This window comes from Rhinoderma darwinii, chromosome 11, assembly GCF_050947455.1.
Source record: "Rhinoderma darwinii isolate aRhiDar2 chromosome 11, aRhiDar2.hap1, whole genome shotgun sequence".
NCBI classification, from domain to species: Eukaryota; Metazoa; Chordata; class Amphibia; order Anura; family Rhinodermatidae; genus Rhinoderma; species Rhinoderma darwinii.
In genome coordinates this window covers 84,238,942-84,248,591 of record NC_134697.1, presented here as the reverse complement: position 1 = coordinate 84,248,591, position 9,650 = coordinate 84,238,942, and the positions used below count along the sequence as shown (strand labels likewise).

The following is a 9,650-nucleotide window of genomic DNA, read 5'->3' as shown; positions in this document are numbered from 1 at the left end:
AAAATAAAGCTGTGGTAGAAAACTTAAGCAGCAGAAAAGTATTACACATACTTCCATGTCTTCTCTCCGATGCATCGTTATCTGATTTGCACTCCGAGGCTGGATTCTTAGGGTACCTTTAGCTCTCCCAAACCCAGGCTACTCCGACACTGAGTAGGTGCCCCATAGTTGTTGGTGAGGCAGAAGTAATTGTATGCTGCAAATGTCTATCCCTGGCTGCACAAATCTCTGGTTTCGCCAAATAACGGATCTCCTTTTGTCCTTTTTTTAATGTTCTGGGTTCAGGAGAAAAATTATGAGATACATTGAGGTAATTTTTTCCATGGAGTACGACCAGTGGTGAGGCCCAGGCATCATCATGTTCTGGTTGGTGAGATCCCACTAGAAAAAGATTGAGAAGCAATGATGTAGATAACCGTGCCTGGACACTTTCTGATACGTTTGTGGTATATGGAACATGTTATATTGATGGAGCCTCCACATCAAGACTTGATGATGTTTCTTTCTAGGTGCTGAGGGTAGTCCCATAATTGCACGGTGCAATTTCCCTTTCATTTTTGATGACAATCAATTCACCTCCTGCACCAAAGTGGGTAGATCTGATAACCAGCTATGGTGCTCAACAACCCCAAACTATGACAAAGATGGACAATGGATCTTTTGCAATACACCAGGTATGATTCACAGCGTGTTAATGGATTCATCAGTTTACAGGCGCAGTCCTCTACTTTTTTTTTTTCTTTAATGTTTCGTTTTTAGCCACAATCTTTTATACCATTAAATACCTTCAGCTTTTGCTGTTTTAAACTCGTGCCATCTGTACATCACAAGTTGACTTTCATCTATTTATTTAGTCACTACCCACTCAAGCAATTCCTATCTCCATCTTGTGGTGGCACTGTGCCTTGGATTTGCCCTATTGTGTGTCTGCATTGTTGGGTGCTGCATGAAGTTCCAGTGGGTCGGTGAGTTTCTTCATTATTTATTTAAAAAAACAAGCAAATTATCAAGTGCTTGCTTCTATAAAAATTTATATATATCTATGTATGTATGTATATGTATATATATATATATATATATATATGTATATATATATATATATATATATATATATATATATATATATATATATATATATATAAAGAGAACTATATTGCTTTAATATATACACTACCGTTCAAAAGTTTGGGGTCACCCAGACAATTTAGTGTTTTCCATGAAAACTCACACTTATATTTATCAAATGAGTTGCAAAATGACTAGAAAATATAGTCAAGGCATTGACAAGGTTAGAAATAATGATTTTTATTTGAAATAATAATTTTCTCCTTCAAACTTTGCTTTGGTCCATTTGCAGCAATTACAGCATTGCAGACCTTTGCCATTCTATCTGTTAATTTGCTGAGGTAATCGGGAGCAATTTCACCCCATGCTTCCAGAAGGCCCTCCCACAAGTTGGATTGGCTTGATGGGCACTTCTTGCGTACCATACAGTCAAGCTGCTCCCACAACAGCTCTATGGGGTTGAGATCTGGTGACTGCACTGGCCACTCCATTACAGATAGAATACCAGCTGCCTGCTTCTTCCCTAAATAGTTCTTGCATAATTTGGAGGAGGTGTGCTTTGGGTCATTGTCCTGTTGTAGGATGAAATTGGCTCCAATCAAGCGCTGTCCACAGGGTATGGCATGGCATTGCAAAATGGAGTGATAGCCTTCCTTATTCAAAATCCCTTTTACCCTGTACAAATCTCCCACTTTACCAGCACCAAAGCAACCCCAGACCATCACATTACCTCCACCATGCTTGACAGATGGCGTCAGGCACTTTTCCAGCATCTTTTCAGTTGTTCTGCGTCTCACAAATGTTCTTCTGTGTGATCCAAACACCTCAAACTTCGATTCGTCTGTCCATAACACTTTTTTCCAATCTTCCTCTGTCCAATGTCTGTGTGCCTTTGCCCATATTCATCTTTTCCTTTTATTAGCCAGTCTCAGATATGGCTTTTTCTTTGCCACTCTGCCCTGAAGGCCAGCATCCCGGAGTCGCCTCTTCACTGTAAACATTGACACTGGCGTTTTGCGGGTACTATTTAATGAAGCTGCCAGTTGAGGACCTGTGAGGCATCTATTTCTCAAACTAGAGACTCTAATGTACTTGTCTTGTTGCTCAGTTGTGCAGTGGGGCCTCCCACTTCTCTTTCTACTTTGGTTAGAGCCTGTTTGTGCTGTCCTCTGAAGGGAGTAGTAAACACCGTTGTAGAAAATCTTCAGTTTCTTGGCAATTTCTCGCATGGAATAGCCTTCATTTCTAAGAAAAAGAATAGACTGTCGAGTTTCACATGAAAGCTCTCTTTTTCTAGCCATTTTGAGAGTTTAATCGAACCCACAAATGTAATGCTCCAGATTCTCAACTAGCTCAAAGGAAGGTCAGTTTTATAGCTCCTCTAAACAGCAAAACTGTTTACAGCGGTGCTAACATAATTGCACAAGGGTTTTCACGTGTTTTCTAATCATCCATTAGCCTTCTAACATAGTTAGCAAACACAATGTACCATTAGAACACTCGAGTGATGGTTGCTGGAAATGGGCCTCTATACACCTATGTAGATATTGAATTAAAAACCAGATGTTTGCAGCTAGAATAGTCATTTAGCACATTAACAATGTATAGAGTGTATTTCTGATGAATTTATTGTTATCTTCATTGAAAAAAACTGTGCTTTTCTTGCAAAAATAAGGAAATTTCTAGGTGACCCTAAACTTTTGCACGGTAGTATATATATATATATATATATATATATATATATATATCCCCACTCATGCTTCTAGTATATCTAATATGCCAGTGTACCCAGTGGTAAACATGCTAAAATGAGATGTCTTCATTACGTCCTACTTTAGTAATGGTGTCTACAAATTGATTTGTCCTACGACCCAACAATCCTACAATGTTAAATTTATAAAGAACATCAAGTGTTTAGTAAAAGCAAATAGGAAACTTAAAGAGGAAATCTGCCCTGGGCATATGCCTAAGAAACCCGTATGGTAAAGAATCCATTGGCGCTGGTAAGCGTTTGTGGATAGGAATGATCAATACTTGCTCGGAATTGGTAAACTTTATGAATTGTAAAACGAAGGCTAGATGGTATCTACTGGAGACATACAACATTTTTTTTTATCTGAGTGCTAACCTATTCAATAGCCATAACCTTTTTATTATTTCTTACATAGGACAAATAAATTCCTAGGTTTAAGACTTTGGTCGTAACACAGGTCATACGGCCAAAGATCGCTGTGTTACGATGCCTGCATCGCAAGTCATGAATGTGACCCGCAGGTTACCACGACACAACAGTTGCAAGAAATCTAGCGGGTCAGAATTTATTGTGGTGACTTGCAGGGCACATTCACTTCCATTACTTGCGATACAGACAGTGCGACAGATGTCGATGCAATCTGTGTCACGGCCAAGGTTCCCGTGTATCCCTAGTCTTACGCCCCAAGTACCGCCACCAAATCTCCCGTAGTTTTACTGAACCAAATTTGGTTCAGTTCACTTGAACCACTGACAGCCTTGGTCTTGCAGGTGTAATACAAGCGATAAAATGAATGCATCTGAATGGCGTTAATCAAAAAAATCACTAAGTAAAAACTTGCTACATTATCGTATATATGATAATTTGAGAACAATTGCATCGATCATTGCAAAAAATCTTAGTGTGTAAAGCCAGACATGGTCTGGGACATCCAAATATTTGACTAGTGTCTGGGACTGTCAGACTTTTAGGCTGTTGACTGTATTTAAATCTCCATTTTTATCGCAGGTGTTAAGAATGGTCTTTGGTGGTCTTCAAGAAGAGGTGTTTTTGACAATGGTATGTGGCAATGATCAAACAACGAGGTACACTGCAAAAATTGTGTCGTGCAAGTCCCATAAAGAGATCTACTAAGCTTGATAGGGTGTCACCAACGATTGACTAGGGCACTTACTTTAACAGGAAGGGATGAAATCGAGGTGGATACATATAAGCAGGGCCGGACGGAGACTAAAAAGTAGCCTTGGCACACAAACCCCAGCAGCCCACATATAATACACTACCCTTTTCCAATACTGTGGATAAATGGAGGCGCACTGCAGATAGGTTTGCTTTGCCAAACCCCTTAGATCTCCCTTAAATATGTAAACCACAACATTAACAAAAGAAGGAAAATAATATTGTAATATAAAAAAAAACTAACCATACGATCAAGGACAGGCATCGCTTTTTCAGTCATTGACAACAGCATGCTATTACTTTACAAGCAGCAATATAACCAATAATACCGCCATACAATGACCATATAGCGGCAGTCGGCAGAGTTTTATCACGCTCCAGACCAGACAAGAGAATACAATACCGATCAAACTCGGTCACAAGAAGGATATATAATTAAAAAGGACCTATCAGCTCTCTGGACCTGTTTAAGAAAATATGTGTATTCCCCATGAAGTAACAATTCTGGAGCATCTTTTCTTAGAACTCTGTATTGTGCCTTTTCTCCTCTGTTAATACTCCTGAAAGTGTATAAACAAATTGACAACGGACTGTTACCATTCTCCATGTCAAAGAGCTATGTCCCTATACACTCTGACAGTGTACAATCATCGCTGACGATATCAGACTATGTAGGAATACATTTTTGTAGCGCTACTGATTGATTTTAACTATTGAGTGACAGCTGCAGGCTACATGATTTCATGCAACTAAATATATTGCTTAGTACTGCCGCTGTAGTTCTACAGTTAAAATCAGTTAGTTGTGTTACAAAAAGTCTCCAGGTATGCCAGGCTTTATTCATACATTAGCAGGAGAAGTAACAGAGGAATGGCACAACAAAGAGTTTAAGGCTATGTTCACACGGAGTATTTTGGGGGAGGAATATCTGCCTCAAAATTCCGTTTGGAACTTTGAGGCAGATATTCCTCTCCCTGCACGCCGATTTTCGCGGCGATTATCGGCGTTTTTCGCCCGCGGCCATTGAGCGTCGCGGGCATAAAACGGCGAGAAATACCCTTTCTCCTGCCTCCCATTGAAGTCAATGGGAGGTCAGAGGCGGAAGCGCCCGAAGATAGGGCATGTCGCTTCTTTTTCCCGCGAGGCCGTTTTACTGCTCGCGGGAAAAAGACGCCGACGCCTCCCATTGAAATCAATGGGAGGCGTTCTCGGGCCGTTTTTGCCGAGTTTTGCGACGCGTCAAAAAACTCGGCAAAATACCCCATGTGAACATAGCTTTAAGATGCTCCAGAATTATCATCTCATGTGGAATACAATAATTTACTATAACAGACATGTCAGGAGAGGTGACAGATCCTCTATAAATCCAGTGACTAACAGGTGACTTATTTTCTTCTCCCTCCAGCCCAGACCGACATGACGACTTTTCCTGACAACTACAGAGTTTCCTGCCAAGATGTCTTTGGCTTTAAACTTCTGTGGCCATTCCCGCCTAGTAATATAAATACATTCAGATCCCAGAACAGACCACTTAAATCAATTCAAACCCGAGACTAGACCCCTGAATAAGTTATATAAAATAATAGTGCACCAGACAGTAAAAATGTAATATTCTGTACCGCACTTAGTAGTTCCCACCCTTTGTGCTCCTACACATCAATAATGGCCCTTTTGTGCCTCTACATAGTAATAAGGCCTACTGTTGCGCCCCCAATAAAGTAATAATGCCCCCTTTGTGCCCTCTATAAATTAATAATGCCCCCCAGTAAAAATACCCCCTTTCTGCCCCGCAAAGCTAATATGATCAGCCCCTACAAAGCTTAGATCAGCCCCTACAGAAGTGAAAAATTCCTACATAGGTTATATCAGTGGCTGATATAACCTTTGTAAGTGCCTATGACTTGTGTAGGGGCTGATATGGCTTCTGTAGGTGCTGATATGACTACTGTACGGGATGATTATATCAGGTTCTACATAAGTCATGTCAGCCCTGGTCATATCAGACCCTATCTGTATAGTAGTAAATGACTTAATATATATTACAGTATATCAGACCCTAGTGGGGCCCCCTAAATCAGTATACAAAGCTAACGTGCAGCAAATATTGGCTTACTTGACAGTGCCTGGAATAGCAGGCGCTGGACTCTGAGACAGTGGAGAGAAGAGTCACTGTTGGACACCATGTCGCAGCCTCTGTTAGCTGGCTGCTTGCAGTAGAGAGGCAAGAGGAGGTCTACATAACACACACACTATCACTAACTGTCTGTGACTGAAGAAGGCAAAGAACGGCACAGGACAGGGAGGGTGGTGGAAACAAAAGCAGCGTTCACAATGATGAACACCGTTATCTCCACAAAGCACGCCCTGACACTTACCAGTGACAGAACTCAGGACCTTGTGTGCACCACGGCTGTCGCACACAATGTGAACGTCCTGATGCTGGGTGGTCCAGGCCTGGCTTTGTGACGGCAGATGTGGGGTTAGCCGCTGCTTCATGATGATGGAGAGGAGTGGCAGCAATATAAGGATTCCTTGAGGCTAAAATTGCAGCAGTGCCCAATAAACAAATCTATGTCTCATTGCGTATGTATATTATGTTCCACTTCCTTGCACACATCAAAGCAAGTAAAACATGGTTGTTTCAATTCACAACACAACTCACAGAATACATTTCCCGAACTGAGCTCAGTACATATATACAACACAAGAACCAAGCTCAGTACACATGTCCAGCACCAGAACCGAGCTCAGTAGACATGTACAGCACCAGAACAAAGCTCAGTACACATATACAGAACCAGAACAAAGCTTATAACTTATAAACAGCATCAGAACCATGATCAGTACATATATAGAGAACCAGAACCAAGCTCAGTACATATATACAGCACCAGAACAAAGCTCCGTACATACATAAGGCACCAGAACCAAGTTCAGTACACATATATATGGCACCAGAACAAAGTTGATCACATATATAAAGCACCAGAACCAAGCTCAGTACATATATACAGCACCAGAACAAAGCTCAGTACATATATACAGCAACAGAACAAACTTGATCACATATATACAGCACCAGAACAAAGCTCAGTACATAAATACAGCACCAGAACAAAGCTTAGTACATAAATACAGGACCAGAACACATCTCAGTACATATATACAGACCAAGCTCATATATATACAGCAAAGGAACCAAGCTCAGTACATATATAAAGCATCAGAACCAAGCTCAGTACATAAATACGGCACTACAGCAAAGCTCACTACATAAATACAGCACCAGAACCAAGCTCAGTACATATATACAAAACCAAGCCAAGTACATATGTACAGCACCAGAACAAAGCTCAGTACATATATGTAATACCAGCAGAAATACAGCTCAGTACAGAGATCATTTGCAAACTCAGTTTAACACCTGCCATATAAGTTTGTATGGCGTAAAAAACTACAGCTCCCAGTATGGCCTGGGCAATGGTAAGGAGTTGCTGTTTCACAAAAAAGAATGCTACAATCCATAGTCTCGCTGCAGATCATAAAGTGACTACAGTACTGATCAGTCAGAGGGAAAATAAACAATTACATTTAGTGACTCACAGGTGAAGTCTAGTCGTTCTTTTTCTCTTTTCTTCTCCACCTGGTCCAGACCTCCATAATGACTTCTCCCTGCCATAACCCATTTCTGCAGAGTTTGCCACTCAGATGTCTTCGGCTCCTCACTTTTCCAACATTTCCACACTTATAAACTAAGATAAAATTCTCATGGTGACCCACACTATGCCCCTAAATATAATACGCCACAACTGGTGGAGGCCCCCTTCTTCTGATTTCGTGATGGTGGCCCCGGATGCCCACCCTTTTATCCGGCCATCCTCACGAGCTAAAAAAAAGGTTGGGGAACTCTGCCCTTATGGCTGGAATAAACCCAGTCCTGGTGATCACGTTTGGCTCCCAGTAATTCATGAATTGGGTAACATTTTACTTCCACCCGGTGCCGAATTCTAATAACTGTAACCGGGCAACATGTGATGTAAACTCATTGATGACAGCTTTGAGCTGTCGCTGCTTAGTTTACTGGGGCTTGTAAGAGGCGCAGGATAACCCGAGGTGCGCCATAATTTGGTGCGTGCGCTACTAAATTAACCTAGTGTGGGGAATACTTCAGATACAAAAGGAGTCCCTGTGCTAGGAGTTATTACAGGTCATTCACCTTGTTGTTGGCGTTCCTGTGCCATCCTCTAATCTAGTGATGCAGGACTGGTCTCTTCAGTCAGGTCATATATGTCATGAAGGGTCTGTGGACCCACTGGGCCGTACCGCCTTGGCGGTAAGGCAGCTGGCCAACAGGACGCAGGTCAGAGTCTATAGTTATATAGGGTACCTGTGGCAGCACGGATAGTAGCTTGGCAGGAACTACACCGTGTTCCAAATTATTATGCACATTGGATTTAAGTGTCATAAACATTTAATTATTAGTTTTTCAATTAAACTCATGGATGGTATTGTGTCTTAGGGCTCTTTGGATCATTGTAATCAATTTCAGACACCTGTGATAATTAGTTTGCCAGGTGTGCCCAATCAAAGGAAAACTACTTAAGAAGGACGTTCCACATTATTAAGCAGCCACAGGTTTCAAGCAATATGGGAAAGAAAAAGGATCTCTCTGCTGCCGAAAAGCGTGAAATAGTGCAATACCTTGGACAAGATATGAAAACATTGGATATTTCAAGAAAACTTGAGCGTGATCATCGTACTGTGAAAAGATTTGTGGCTGATTCAGAGCACAGACGGGTTCGTTCAGATAAAGGCATAACGAAGAAGGTTTCTGGCAGACAAATTAATAGGATTAAGAGAGCAGCTGCTAAAATTCCATTGCAAAGCAGCAAACAGGTATTTGAAGCCGCTGGTGCCTCTGGAGTCCCACAAACCTCAAGGTGTAGGATCCTCCAGAGGTTTGCAAGTGTGCATAAAGCTATTATTCGGCCACCCCTAAACAATGCTCACAAGCAGAAACGTTTGCAGTGGGCTCAGAAATACATGAAGACTAATTTTCAAACCGTGTTGTTTACTGATGAGTGCCGTGCAACCCTGGATGTTCCAGATGGATGGAGTAGTGGATGGTTGGTGAATGGCCACCATGTCCCAACAAGGCTGCGACGTCAGCAAGGAGGTAACAGAGTCATATTTTGGGCTGGAATCATGGGGAGAGAGCTGGTAGGCCCCTTTAGGGTCCCTGATGGTGTGAAAATGACCTCTGAAAAGTACGTAGAGTTTATGACGGACCACTTTTTTCCGTGGTACAAAAAGAAGAACCGTGCCTTCCGTAGCAAAATTATCTTCATGCATGACAATGCACCATCTCATGCTGCAAAGAATACCTCTGTGTCATTGGCTGCTATGGGCATAAAAGGAGAGAAACTCAGGGTGTGGCCCCCATGTTCCTCTGACCTCAACCCTATTGAGAACCTTTGGAGCATCCTCAAGCAAAATATCTATGAGGGTGGGAGGCAGTTCACATCAAAACAGAAGCTCTGGGAGGCTATTCTGACATCCTGCAAAGATATTCAAGCAGAAACTGTCCAAATACTCACAAATTCAATGGATGCAAGAATTGTGAAGGTGATATCAGAGTAGGAGTCCTATGTTA

At 41.7% G+C, this 9,650-nt stretch overlaps 1 long non-coding RNA gene across 1 annotated transcript; it reads left to right on the top strand.

Annotated features, from left to right (window-relative positions):
• Positions 1–575: 575 nt before the first annotated feature.
• On the top strand, positions 576–3,877 carry LOC142663110 (uncharacterized). Its single transcript, XR_012851043.1, has 3 exons — positions 576–674; positions 855–965; positions 3,827–3,877. It is a non-coding gene; the product is annotated as an uncharacterized LOC142663110 (long non-coding RNA).
• The last annotated feature ends 5,773 nt before the right edge of the window (positions 3,878–9,650 follow it).